The 15407-nt window shown below is 39.1% G+C and overlaps 1 protein-coding gene across 3 annotated transcripts in view; it reads right to left on the bottom strand.

The window, feature by feature from the left end:
* The window catches only part of LOC140663397 (protein bric-a-brac 1), a 377385-nt gene that overhangs the window by 343732 nt on the left and 18246 nt on the right, over positions 1 to 15407 (bottom strand). For all 3 annotated transcript variants that reach the window (XM_072887507.1, XM_072887509.1, XM_072887508.1), the window contains exon 3: positions 8637 to 8722. The gene's annotated coding sequence lies outside the window, so the exon portion shown is untranslated. The remainder of the gene's footprint in view (positions 1 to 8636; positions 8723 to 15407) is intronic.

Below are 15407 nucleotides of genomic sequence, written 5' to 3'. Positions count from 1 at the left end.
TAAGATACAGTCATGAATAATATAAAAAATAATTAATTTTACTCTATACAGATTAGACTTTAATCTTTAAGAAAACATATATAATTATTAGATACATTCAAATGAGACTGAGACTTTTATGAAACAACGACCTTAATCGTTTCACTTGAACATGCCTAATAGATAAATTGTAGTTAGATAACTTTATAATTAGACTTATACCTATAACTTTAATAATTGAGGATATAATTGAATAACTAGATAGTTAACCATTCGTTGCGTGTCTAAATTAAAGATTTAATAAATAATTATACATGGCGAACAAGCAAATTTTATGAAAAATATTCTTTATTTATTAACGACATTTGCGCGCTTTCGCATTCACCGAATTCAATAAAGTCCCATGAATTCTGGGTCAGGCTTAATGCATTGTTACTTATAATGAAACAATCACGATGTTACTTGTACATACATACGATATGTAACATCGCTCCGATTTATTTAAATGCAACCTTCGTTCCATTAAATCTTTGTATGGCCGACTCTTTATTGGAATAAAAAGTGGGATATTAAAATTGCAAATTAACGTTTGTCCAAATTCCCCTCATCCCTCTCTCTCTCCTTGCTTCCATCCTGGTACACATAACTTCTCTGATGTTTCGCGGTGGAATGTGGTAACGTCGGCGAACCGAACTTGCATATACGCATATGCACGCGCGCGCGCGCAGAAAACAAAGAGATGTTTTAAAAAGAGCGGCCGTAAAAATTTCATCGTAATAACCTTAGAAATTTTATAGAAATCGTAAATTTGCCGGGCCGGCGCGCTCGCCGTCCGCCCGCGAAGCCAGCTGCAATATTTAAATGCCCTTCAGAAATAATTGGCCGACTGGTTGTTCCGCAGTAAATGCGGTCCGAATGCACGAGGACGAGAGCAAAGGGTTAATTACCGAGTAAAAAAAAAGGAAGAAAAAATGGAAAGGTAGAGAAAGAAACTCTTTTTTTGCGCTTACGCGGAAATGACGCGAAATAGGGAGGCACGACTCAAGGAAAAATGAATAAATAGACGTGTATGTATATATATTCAGAACGCGGCATCTCGGAGCGCATCGAGCAAAGCGGATTGCAAAAATAAGATAAGGGCGGATCGACCTCTGTACGCAGGATCGAGGATAATCCGTCACGATCGAGAGAATGAAAGAGAGAGAGAGAGAGAGAGAGAGAGTCTGCAAACTCCGGCTGTAAATTTTGCGCGAACGAAGCGCGAGATGTGCGCGGGATAATGATACGGTATTTCTGGTATTCCGATAATCCGCCGCGATAAATCAGGCCTAAACGGACGCGCGCGATGCCGTAAACACACGTTTGCGTCCGTCCCGAAAGTCGAAGATTAATGATATTTTATAAGTTCATCGGCGGGGCATCGAGATTCGAGGGACGCGCCCGTCTCTCGAACGAGAGAGGGACTCGAGAGGGTCCTTCGTAATTCGCTCGATGACTGATCCTCGCGAAAATCCCCTTTGCTCGCATTTCGTGAAATATTGTGGCATCTGCCACAGAGGAAAGATCGTGGTTTCGATTGTCATTAATAACGATGATTTATTAATAATAATATTTTTAGGAAAATTTTTCAAGTTCTAATAAACTTATTGTCGTTTATATTTCCAGTGTTTTCAGTTGAACTATAATTTTGACCGTCTTTATCCTTCGTAAATAAGGCCTATAAGGTGAAGAACGAGGAACCGTCCCGAGAATGGAAACCTCTTTATCGTTTATGTCACGGAGAGAATATATATTCATATATATATATATATATATATATATATATATATATATATATATATATATATATATATATGTTGCGGCCACGCAAAGACATCGAAAACCGACGTCAAACGTTCCGCATTAAATTACATTGCATTTCCATGGCGGATAGACGAGGGACGCAGTGCATATGCATACCTGTCCTTTGTCCATGCACCAAAACGGTGTACCGGGTGGCCTGCCGTGAAATTGGCCACGGCCACCACGGCTACTACGATCTCAGGAAACCATGGATCACTCCGAGCTGGACGAAAATGACTAACTTGAACTGAATCAGAATTAATTTTGTTATGATGCATCCGACTGCATTTGCATAGGGCGGCGATTCGCGTTGGGTAAACGTATCTTTACGTCTCGGCACGAATTGTCTCGGGAGAATCCGGCTCGTTTCTGAAATTCGCACGCACCCTATAGATTAGAAGGGTACACACCGAGAGAGACGGGCACACGTATAAGGGACGTCTCTGGACACGTGGTAGTTAAATCGAATTCCCCTGCTGTCCTGTCCGCCGGAGACACAAAGCAAAGGTTGCCGGAGTGGATGGGTCGCCCTGGGCGACCATCTAGCAAATTGCGGTATCTAAGTGCCCGCTGGAAACGGTCCGCTTTATCGCTCGGCTCTCGTCGAGAATTTCGAATTTCGGAAAGTCGCTTTCTCGTCTACTTCGGGGAGATCCTCCCCGCGAGCGCGGAGGGAACGTTCGCTCGAAATCGCTAAAGCGGCAGAAATCTCGACGGATTTTCATCGCTTAAATTACTACACGTTGTTGTAATAATTTAAGTCCCGCAATGTGTGAGTGAAAATTAATAAAGCGCAATATGTGGAAAACATCTTATTTAATAAAATCAATAATATAATGTAAATGTTACTCTCTTTCTCTCTCTCTCTCTTTCTCTCAATATAAATCTTAATAAAATAATTAACTAAAGTACAAATTAAAGACAATAAAATATTTTCCAACATTTTATATGTACGATAATAATCATTAGAATTGAAAGACATTATTTCACGTTTTATAAAATTCGCAATTACATCCTCCTTTCTGTATTTAATAGAGGTATAATAGTTTGGTCGAGCAGAACATGAATCAACTGCAAAGTATACTATTCATCCCGTTCTGGTACACCACTCATCCTGATTCCATAATGCGTTTAGCGTTTAGATACGAGTAATGCGAAACCCAAGCATGCGGCGTAGGATTAAAACAACAACTCTCAGTGACAGATCGGGGCGGATGGACCACCGGGCCGGGGTGAGCCGAGGGATCATTAGGGCAGATTTTCCGCCGCGCGATTCTCTGATTGCCTCACGTACGACGGTTACGCGCGATCATTCGGTTCGATGATAATTCCTCGAGTACTCCGGCACGTCTGACTTGGGGACGAAAGAGAGAGAGAGAGAAAGAGAGACTAAGAAAGAAAGAGAAAGAAGAGATGGAGGAGAAGGAGAAGAAAAGAGAAGGAGGAAACAGAGGAGACGGATGGGACGGATGAGGACCAAGGGGCGATCTCCTACGATCGTACGCAATTACATGCTGAATCTTTAATGGAACGTTTCGAGCCTGAAATTAGTCGAATGCCATGGAAAGCCATCGCCACGTAATGCAGCTATGGTATTTCTCTCTCTCTCGCGCGCGCGGGAGAGCGGGCCTTCCTTCTACCTTGAGTACGTGAGCCGCGGAGACGAACTACCGTCCGTCTTCTAAGTGATGGGAACTCGGACAACGTGAACGCGTTTCTGCCGCGGAATCGTGACTCGTGAATCCATCGATCCATGATAGATTAATAATTGCTGAATGAAATGATGGCTTTTAAAGTTGGAGATATTAAACAATTTAATATTGTTAATTAATTTAAGATTGCTAAAATACATTTATACTTACGATCTTTATTTTATTTAAAATTTTTCTATATTTTAAACATTTCTTCTGACAGAAGAAGTTCAAATAATTTTATATTTTACTTTAATAAATTTTTTTATTAAAGTAAAATATTAAATAATTTTAGAATGCATAAAACCTTTAATATGTATAGACGCCATCTTGACTTTTTAATTTTGTCACACGAATAATTTTAGCCACGCTAATATTATTCTTAAATTCCATTCAAAAGATTCATGGAGACTATGAAAGAGAAACACGTACGGCCGAGTAAACGCGTGAAAACGCCGACCGACGCTCTCCTCGTGGCCTCGGCCGCCCAAGGTGTACGCCCGTACCTTCTTTTTTTTTTTTTTTTTTTCTTTTTTCTTTCCACAGAGTATTATTCCGGTATTATTCAGAAGATCGGAATGCAGGTGTACAGTTACGGTTACCAGTAACGCGCCGTATAGGCCCCGCGGTTGACAATGCCGCGACTTCTCGTGTCGCGCCCCCCTCCCCCTCCCCCTCTCGTTTGCCCCCCCCCCCTCCTCTGTTTCCCCGTCGTCGTCATCCTTTCTTGCCCATTCTTTTCCACGCGCGAGGCTCTTTATCCTCGCTAACGTTCTTCCCCTACCACCCAGTCATTACACGACGCGTGTCTTTAACCTCGTCCACCTCATTGTCGGGTTCGTGGGTGCGTTTGTACGCGCTACGTGCTCGTACCTAGGACGACAATCGATAACGTCGTCACGATCGCGGAGGACACGCACGCTCCTGTCCCCTTATGTTAATGAGCTCTTAATATTCCGCGCGTCCGACTTCTTCTTCTTCTTCTTCTTTCCTCTCCTTCTTTTTCATCTCCCTCGCCCACCGCGCTTTATCATCTCTACCTCATCTTTCGTCCTCCTCCTTGCGCGCACGACACGTAACGTCCAGGTAATGTTTGCCATTACAAAGCGAGAATTAATTCCTCTCTTCTCTTCAATCGTGTGGCTAAGCGTGTTACCAAGTCGTTATCAATACTTTGGCCGATCGCCTAAAACCGCTTGCGAGAGCTTTCGAATGATGCGCTCAAATCGATTGACTTTCTTATGATAAATATTTATATTTATATATACGATGAAGATAGAGCTAAATTACATTTTGCCTTTAAAGAAATAATTATCTTTCCAAAAAATCCATGCAAACCGAGAAGAATCAAGAACCGATGTGAAACCGATATAGACTCGCCATGGATTACATAAGTTCTTCTACGCAGAGCGGATTTGGACGATATTGATTTGACACTGGTTTGTAGATTTGACCGATACTCCTTTTTACACCGGAAACGGAGACTATTCTTAAAAATAAAACGACAGCCTTACATAAGAGTGAACTCTCTGCGAGAGAGAATAAGTTTGCGACACAAAGAATCACACGTTCCTGCGTTCCGTTTAAGCGTTTCGATTCTCTGCTTCGTATTAGCCGTTTCTCTCAGCCCGAACTTGCAACGAGCTATTTATCATCGTCCGATAGATCGACCGCCTGCCTCGATCGAAAAATTACCATCAACGCAATAAATAACACGGCGAATTACTGGACGTCTTCGCGGCTCGCCAGGCTTCAATGGTTGTCAGTCCAAGATATCTTGAGAGGACAGCTTGCCCCACGAATTCTCATTTGTTTGATCGAAATGTTCGTTAAAACTTGATTAATTCTGTCCGCTGCTTTAAAAAATCTCTTTCTGTCAATATGTATACAACTTTGTTTGTGAAGGTAAAAACTGAAGTTTTTGTTTTTCAGAACTCTTATGCTTATTTTAAACTTAAATTCTCTTTTTCAATCAATTAGGTACTAGAGTCTCTTGAATATATTGCAATTATTTTGTAATTGTATTACAATTGTCCAAAACAACAATCACTACGACGCATGGTCAAATCATTTCTTTGCGTTACACTGATTTTTTCGCAAAGCGATATTCGTTCACTCAACTCTTTTCAAGCCAGAACAAAACGATAATTGACACACTAGTCGGCTTTGGTTCTTCGGGAATCAAAGAGGTTGACAACCGCCATTTGGAGCACGCATACGAGAAAAGGAAACGCAGAGAAGGAAAGAGAGAGAGAGAAAGGAAACAGGCGCGAGGAAATACACGGGTATAAGTTAGCCGTAAGTAAGTATAAGCGTCGTTCGATCGGATATCTCTTCGGCGCGTTTAAGCCGCGCGGTAAGAGAGACTCGATATCATTAATAATAATTATACAATTACATATAGGTACGGTATCGGGGCCCCTTGGTATAGTTTAGTGCCATGTTATTATCCCGTTCTCGTCTCGAAGGCGGCGTGAGAGGCCGGGGAGAGAAAGAGAGAGAGAAAGAGAGCTCGGCTCTGCTCCTGCCCCGGTATAGATATATGTTATTACTTATAATATTTCATCTTCGGAATTGGCGGTTGCGCTTTGTTTATGCCATGGGAACGTCATAGGCGGTTATAACTAACAATAAGGGTGGAAAACGAGCCGCGCTCGCTTCGCCAACGGAGGAGACGCGGTTGCAGCGCGCGTTGCAAGCAACTGCAGTCGCCCTTTTATATAAGTACGCTGGCCCTTGCATCGTACTTTTGCGGCGAGTTATATCTACGAGCCGGTGGCTTTTTAAATCGTTCGTCCGCCCGTAGAATTTAATTAAACCTACTCTACCTCCCCGACCTCGTTCTTTACGCCGCGAATTTTTCGCCCAAGAATCGCGCGCGCGCGCGCAACCGTTTTACAGTTATGCAATCATAATGCACGTAACTAAGCTTTGACTGTCGCTGAATAATGCAGCCAGTTCCACGTATTTCGCTCGCGGCGCAGAAATATTATGTACACAGTGCGGCGTCGTGTGGGTGCACGCGTATGTATATGTATGTGTATGTGTGTGTGTGGTTGTGTGTGTGTGTGTGTATGTGTGTGTGTGTGCGTAAATAGTAACGCTGCGCGCGTCTTACAATTCGATCGTATCGCCCCGCCTTTCCCGTGGATGAAACAGCCGTAATTCCCTTCAATTGTCATTCAGTAATTACTCGGAAAGTGTGGAATGAAATGAAGGGCCCCGAGCAAGAGTAACGTGATGAGCCACATGAGGGAAAAACCGTGTGAGGCTCGGAACAATATGTTTATGCTTAGCATAAAGATCATAATTCTCCGGATCTCCTACACACATTATAACAAAAGAAAAATTAAATTCGTTCCACAGCCTTAATGTTTTCGTGCCTTAGAAAACAAAGTTCTCCATCTTACACGAACGATATATATAATAACATGATTCTATTTTTTTTTTTTTTTTTTGTTTTTTTTTTTTTTACGTAATTTACATAATTTATTCACAACTATATACATTCGCGTGAAACGTCTTCGCGCGAGTAACGGCACTAATATTAACAAATATTTAAAAATGCGAGCCTCTTGCGTGAAATTCCAAAATCCAATGAATAGACAGACACGCATCCATTGAATGTTGTGCGTTACGTGCCCGTACATATATACGGTATACTTATACAGTGTGTGCCGTTTGTACGTGTCGACTTTTAAAGGAACGCAGCCTTGACGCAGAAGCGAGACATTGCATCGGTTCGGCGACAGGACAAACACAAATTATAGGAATCTTGGTGTATTTCCCCATAATATACACTTCTTGGGATCGAGGATCGTGGCCAGGTGTATCATTACTCGCACGCCGATTACCGCGATCGTCCGTATCTTTTTTGCGGCGATTGGGCGCGACGAGATTGTGCACCGTCGTCGCTTTACGCACAAGTCGCAAGTTACGTGAAAAAAAATCGGGTGTACGTTTGTGTAAGTATGGCCGCGTGTCATGCGAGAGATCGTTCGCCGAACCGGACGGATGTGTATTCGACGTTTCCACTAGGAAAATTTATAACCCGACTGATTGAATATAGGCGGATGCGTTCCGAGAAGTACTATGCCTGATTAGAAAGCCCGGCATGCACGCGGCAATGCATCTGCAGCCCCGCCCATCCCGCTCGTTCGTTCGCACCCTTTTCTATATGTATACATATATGAATATATATGCGTTATACAGGGTGCCCCAGGCAACGCGGCGCTAAGGTACCGTCGTATAAAGGTATTTTACGAGACATAACAAGCTGGCCTCGTAAAATTCTTTACTCTACAATTTTATGTTTTTTTTTTTTTTTTTTTTTTTAGTTTATATGTCCCTTTGCGCTACACTTTGATATTATTTCACCCCTATTTTGTGTAGCAATATATTTTATGTATTATATATATATAAAATATCAAAGTGTAGCCTATACAAAAAGATATATAAACTAGAAAAAACATAATATTATACAGTAAAAAATTTTACGAGGCCAGGTTGTTACATCTCATAAAATATCTTTATATATATTGTGATTGTTTCTTATAATATATACAATAAGATATTAATGCTACATTATTAAATTATATATCTTTAATTTACCGCGTGATTATTAACTCTTATTTTTCAATTTTTCGTGTTTTTAGAATTGCATAATTAATAAATTTGTCATTTAATAGCCGACTTTTAATATCAATCTCGAAAAAATAAAATGCAAAAATACACTGTACGATAATAGAAATATAAATAGTATAATAGATTCACTTTTAAGAGCATTTTAAGACACACGCAACGCTGCGGACACCTTGTATATGCACGCGTCTCGGCTTCCGCGAGGGGTGGAAAATGATGGACCTTCCACATCGTCCCGAGACTCTTTGAAGTCAATTTCACGGTGGATGTAAAGAACGAGAAGTCATGGCATTCGCGCGCGCAAAAGTCGCCTTCTTCCCGGAGAGTGAGAAAATGACACGCAAAGCCGGTCGTTCATGCGTGAAAATAAAACGTCCTGTTTTCCTTCCGTGGGCTCTCTCGCGTATTACGACTCGCAGAAACTTTGGAGCCGACTGTTATTTCAAAAAGAGAAAGAGGGAAAAAGAAGAGATAGGATCTTACCTTCTCCGACGACTCTTTCGGTTGTCGCTCTTTTAAACGGCACTTTAATCGTTGTTAATCCCTTTCCGCATACATGGATGATGATTCTGTAAAATAAAACGATTAAAAAGTCAGAAACTTCCAAATATTGCAATTGATCTATCGTTAGATTTTCTCGATTAGATGGCGACAGTCGGCCGATACCAGAGGGAGCCGCCATTATTCGGAGGCGTTCGCGTTGATTCAACAATCCCGGGGGCCGTTGCTTTTGTCAACGTTTAACCTGCCAATTTCTATCGGCAGGGCAAAGGCTAGGAAACGCGGTTAGGTCGATCGAGCTGCGTCTAATCGCGCACGTGCACGCGACAACGACGGCTACCGGCGGCGGCATTTAATCGACAAGCAGCGCCAGGGGTTTGCGCGAGAGTCGCACGATGTAAACTAATTACCTGGCACTTTGCACACCCGTCCTACCCGCGCTCTTTAACCACCTTTGGAATCTTTGATTGGTGGCTAATTGACGTAGTGAGTTGACGTACTTTTTTTTTTTTTTTTTTTTTTTTTTACGAGGGACCAACAGAAGTTTGTGTTTCGATAGGAGACGCGATTGTGCGAAACGCAATTACGCATGCGTTTAATTACGATTGCGATGGGAAACGTGAAAATAATAAATGGTAAAAAATGATTGATTCCCCTTAAATTAAATCTGCATCTGGCGAAGGAAATGTGAATTCAAAGATCTGTGAAAAATTATAATCTCGAAAAAAATGCAAGATAAAAACTTTAGCCATTATTTATTAGCTGTTATTGTTATTTATTGTTTTTAATTACTTGTAAAATAGTTTATCATTTTTTATCATATTAATTATATCATTTTATTATTATTTTAATACTAATATATTACATACAATTATAGTCATTGTTGTTATTACCGCTTTTAACAAATTTTTTTTTCTGTACAATTGAATGTTTTATAAAATTAGTGTTTTATCTCAACAACTTATTGGATTAAGAATTAATGCGTGTATTATAAACGGGCATCCTCGGTACGCGTGTTTTCTCAAGTTAGACGAATGTTGACACGCATGTTTGACGTTTATCCGTCGCTCGAAAAGCGCTCGTAAATAAAACTATCAATGTAATATTTCACAACGTGATTATGCAACAATCGCGGTCGTATTCGCGACCATTACTGTTGCGGCTCGATACTTGCGTGTTATCTAAAATCGCTTTACAAGTATATAGCGTCGTTCGGCTTATCGGAACGCGTGGTCCCGATAAAATTTACAGCCCTAAAATCTAGGGAAACGCGCGCGTTTTCTTTTTAGTCAGCGATTCGGCGATGAGACGCGCTCAATTCAGAAATCGTAAAGATAGCGCGACATCTTCGATCGTTTCGATCTTTCTCGAGCGAAAACTCGACGCGAATTAGAATAAAGAGTGGCGTAGCGCAAACATTTTTATGGAGGTAAGAATCTTTTCGCAAAAGTATACATATAGGAAAAATCTCGGTTTATATCATTCTTAATCAATATTTTAAGGAGTCCATGCCAATCATAAATCTGTTCTCGTCGTCTTTTCTAAAAGATTTCTTTTAGAAAATATAATAGTCCATATTTTTTTGCACCATTCAAAATGTTTTTTCAAGCTGAGCATTTATATCTACTGTCATATAATTTGCGGCCTTCTGTTAATATTTTTTGGAGGACAGACTTCGCATATATATCTTCTTTTTTTTATCTTTTTTTTCTTACCTTCTTGTTTTTTACCAGATGAGCACACATGTACATACACGTTACATACATACACGCATGCTCGTATAAAGATGTACGACAAGGTTCGCGCGAATTAGGTCAGTTTATCCCGCTAATGGGAAATATAAAGTCGTATGCACAAATACGCGCGTAAATTAAATTTAACAGCCGTCCCGGCGATACGTGTGATTTACCGTTGTGTTTGTGCTTCGCATACAGCCACGAAGTATGTAATAAAATAAACGGCTTCGCAGCAAAGTGGCCGGGGAGGGAGGACGCACTTTACAGTTTATTCGGTGAAACCGTGCGGTTACAATAATTTACACATTTGGCCTCTTTACATTATGTACATATGTATACAGAAGAAGAAAGGAGGCGAAAAATGGGCGCGACAGCAATACGTCGAAATCAAGTAGCAATATTGAGGCTGCCAAACTCGAGTCTGGTTAACACAATGCGATAATTGAACGTGTCAGTGGGTGAGACTTCAGGGACTACGTCCATAGTGATCATATGTTTCAAATTTTTTAGGAATATCTTGAATTTAAACGGAAAATATATTTTCTTACTAATAATCATTTATCTCTGTGACAAATTATTAAGAAAATAATTTATCACATTTTATCGTATTATTTTATTATTATTATTACTTTAATCTATTATAATAGCTATATTGTAATAAATTTTAATCTATTATAATTATCCATTATTGTTATTTACTGTTTTTAATTACCTATTATATTACTATTCATTATATTTATTATCATTATATTACTATTATTTCAATATTTATTATCATTATATTACTGTTATCTATTTTGCTATTTGTGATAAAATAGTATTAATTTTCATTTTTTACTTATATATAATTTCTATTATTTATAATTTAAATAAATTTAAATATTATACTAATAATTTTTTTAAAGAATGACGAATGCTGTACGCTAACTTTGTCCATTCGCTTCTTTCGTTGCTTTTCTCATTAACGATTGACAGTCCGAGCGAAAAAAAATCGTCTTAATTTTCATTAATGACTTTTTCTGTTATTTATAATTTAAATTAATTTAAATATTATATTAATAATTTTTTAAACAACGACGAATGCTGGACGCTAATTTTGTCCATTCGTTTCTTTCGTTGCTTTTCTTATTAACGATCGACGGTCGGAGCGAAAAAAAATCGTATTAATTTTCATTTTTGACTCGTATATAATTTCTGTTATTTATAATTTAAATGAATTTAAATATTATATTCATAATTTTTTAAAGAATGACGAATGTTGTACGTCAGCTTTGTCCATTCGCTCCCTTCGTTGCTTCTTTTATTAGCGGTCCGAGTGATAAAAATAGTATTAATTTTCATTAATGACTTTTTCTGTTGTTTATAATTTAAATGAATTTAAATATTACATTAATAATTTTTTAAAGAACGACGAATGCTGGACGCTAATTTTGTCGATTCGCTTCTTTCGTTGCTTTTCTTATTAACGACCGACAGTCCGAGCGGAAAAAAAAAGCCGCTGTCCGTCCGACGCGCTGCCCTCGTCTCCAAGTGTGCTCCCATCGCGATTGTTATTGCTCCACGAGCAACTGTTGTAATTTCAGATAATTCGAGCGATCCGGCGGGGTGCGACGGCGCGGCAGATCGCGGCCACGTCGAAACCGCTCCGAGAGCGGCGAGTTATTTGTTGCCGGCAAAGTTCGCGCGCGTAGAGCCGATCGCGCGGCCGCGTCGAGGGCGAGCGATAATATTCGCGCGGCGAGTGTTATGAGAGAACGCTCATCCGCGTCTGTTATTCTACGGGTAAGTACGCGGACTTGTTCCTAACCGGCCCTGCCCGCGTCGATTATCACTACGTGATATGCGTGTAAGCGCGCGCGATCGATTCTCACGCTCCGCGGAAATATTCAAATTTCTCGCCGAATATCAAGTCCATCTCGCCGGTACTTTGCCGAGCGAAGATCTCGACCAAGTGAGAATACGTTGGAATGTAGTATGCGTATTTTATCGTAGCCAAAAAAAAAAAAAAAAAAAACGATACACTGTTATTTAAACCATGAAAGAAAGGAAAGAAAAAATATTTATTATCCTCTAAGATGAAATCCTTTCTCAGCAACTCTGAGTGAAAATGTAAAGTTTACAGTATAAAAGAGAAAAAAAGTGAGAGAGATAGTAATATGATAAATAATAATTAAAAAGATATACAAAAGATGTATATATGACGCTACTTTGGACAACTTATTCTAAATAGTATATTTCATATTTTATGAAATATACTATTTAGTCATTCTAAAGTTTTAAATTATTTAAAATTTCATTCTAAAATTTTAATATGTAACTATTACAATTATTCAAAATTTTAAACGTTTAATGCATATAAAATTTCTCTCTCTCTCTCCCTCTCTCTCTTTCTTTATACTTGTACATACACATACACATTACATGTATAAAAATAGAAAGAATTTCTATATGTATTAAATTTGAATAATGATAGTAATTCTATACATTGATAAAAAATAAATTGACAGAATTGAAAAATTTTGCTCAGAGCCATTAAAATTTTGGACAATTTTTGATTACTACTAAAAGCTGCCTCGAATCTGTTTCTCTCTCTTTCGTTCTCTCTCTCTCTCTCTCTCTCTCTCTCTCCTGCTGTTCGTCAGTACAGTCGTTACGCATCGACCGAATCCAGGATGGAGAATGATCGATAGCCCTACGCGCGCATAGATATACATATAGATATATATGGGCATATACATGTATGTATACGCGCAATCATTTCCAGCAAGCGTTATCCGTTTCAGGAACAGCGGTGTGCGTGGAACATCCTATATAATTATATTGCGACGGTGATCATTATATTATTATAACGTCACAGTAGATACAGCGTTACGTTAATAATAACGATCATTATTATTACAGGGCCATTTCGAAATATGGCACCGTCGTTCTCGTTCGCTCGCTCTCGCCCTTCCCTTCTCTCGCTCGTTCGCGGATACATACGCTGCAGTGTCTGTTATGTCATTGTCGAGGGACCGGCAGATAACGCTGTTCATCTTGCTCGCGTATAAACCGAAGTAAGTGCGCGGGTGGCGGCACCGTTCGCCCCGTCGTAAATCGCGAATGATTCCGCTAAATTTCCATCTCGCCGAATACGAGGTAGGAGGATACTGCCGAGGACTAAGGGTTGGCTCGTCGATGGTGCCGGTGGATGGATAATGGGCAGGGTGAATGATAATGCTGCGTGCACACAGCAGCGCCTCTTCCCCCGTGCATTCCTTTACGGGATGTTCAATATGGAATGAGGAGGGAGATTTGGTGGATCGCGAAATTGGGCCGGGAAATCGAGCCCTTTGAATTTTAGAGCAGCCTGAATTTTGAAAAACCAGATGCTTCGAAACTTAGAGTTCAGGCGATAATTATGAAGATTATATTTAAGGTGTATATTTAAATTTTGTAAAAAAATTCCTTGAAAATTCCCTGATCTTTCAGGTATTTTTGTTCAAAATTCCAGGTAAAGAGAATATTATAAAGATTTTGCATGCAATTTTCTAAACTAAATTCTTTTATTATACACGTTCTCTAATGCTTTTCACTCATACAAAGGGACAGTTTTTAACTTTTAATTTTCATCTTTTATCGCTAAATGTTAAAATAAAAAACATGTACTGCATATTCAATATTTCGCTAAGACATGAATTATAAACAGAGACAGATATATATTTATAATTTACAGTATAAGAGAGTAAAATGATCAAGGAAGGAATTTTTTAAAACTTTCTTGTGTCTCAAAAGAGAATTGCTTTCCATGCGAATTCCTTAATTTCTCTAGATACAAAAAAAAATTTCCTAAGAATTTCGTAATTTCTTTGAGAATTTTTCTAAATTTTTCCAGGGAGTGAGTATACACCCTGATTATATAAAATAAGACAGGAAGAGATATTTAAGAGAATATGTGATTAAAAATATTGCGGGTACGTTTCTAGTACTTGTGTGTGACTTCCGTTAAAAGCAATAGTTTTGATATGCTTATATAAGCTCCAAGGATCCGTCAATGATATAGAGGATAGAGAGAGAATCGCGGAATTAAAGAAATTATTAGGAGCGCTAAGTAAAAATTATATATGTACGACAGTCGTGTATAATTAAATAATAATAGCAGCGTTTGGAGAACCAGCACATATATACGCAGCTCTCGCGCTACGTATACTTATCTCTCTACTAAAGAAATCACGCGAAGCGTATCGACGCCGCGCATTTTGATTCTAGGAAGGAAGACGATTTCGCGCAGAAACACGCCCGATCATAATGCGCCGTTTGCGCGCCTCCTTGCCCTTACGCCGCGTCGGTAATTTTGATAATTCTGGGTTTCGGATAAGGGCCCGCCTGGACTCCGGCTACCAGTCTTTACTCGGCCGATTTTATTATTCTTACCTCCGGGTCGTCCTGGATGCGCATCGATGCATTGTCGGTAGCGCGGTAGCCGATCTTTGGCGATCCAATCGCTCTCTCTAATTCCCCGACGTCGATCTCATCGATAAACTCCCCAGATATTTGAATATTCGAACCGACGTATAATACGATCAGAGGTTCAAATATTTCAGAGATCTCGCAAATTTCTCATATTTATATATTTAATAACGATAATGAAATTCTATCTAATTATTTCAATGTTTAAAATGTTATTAGTCGGAATATATATATACATATATAGTAGTTTTTCAAACGTAAGTTCGTAAAGTAGTTTTTATTAGTGAAATCAGATTACATAAAAATTTAAAGTGTACAGAATTTTATGAAATTAGAAATTTCTATGAAATATAATCTTTGTCGAATAATTTATCGTTATATTTTCAAAAAAGGAGTCCAACAGGCTTTTAAATAGAAGCTAATTTTGAGGCGACGTTTCCTTTATTCTATTACCTATTAGACAATTACGATCACAACACCGTTCGGAAATTCTAAACAAGTGATATCTTCTCGTCACCTTCCCGCAGAGACGCGCGACATAAACAAGATATAAGAAAGTTAGCAGTCT

Source organism: Anoplolepis gracilipes, chromosome 3, assembly GCF_047496725.1.
Source record: "Anoplolepis gracilipes chromosome 3, ASM4749672v1, whole genome shotgun sequence".
NCBI lineage: Eukaryota > Metazoa > Arthropoda > Insecta > Hymenoptera > Formicidae > Anoplolepis > Anoplolepis gracilipes.
This window is presented reverse-complemented; position numbering and strand designations above follow the sequence as displayed.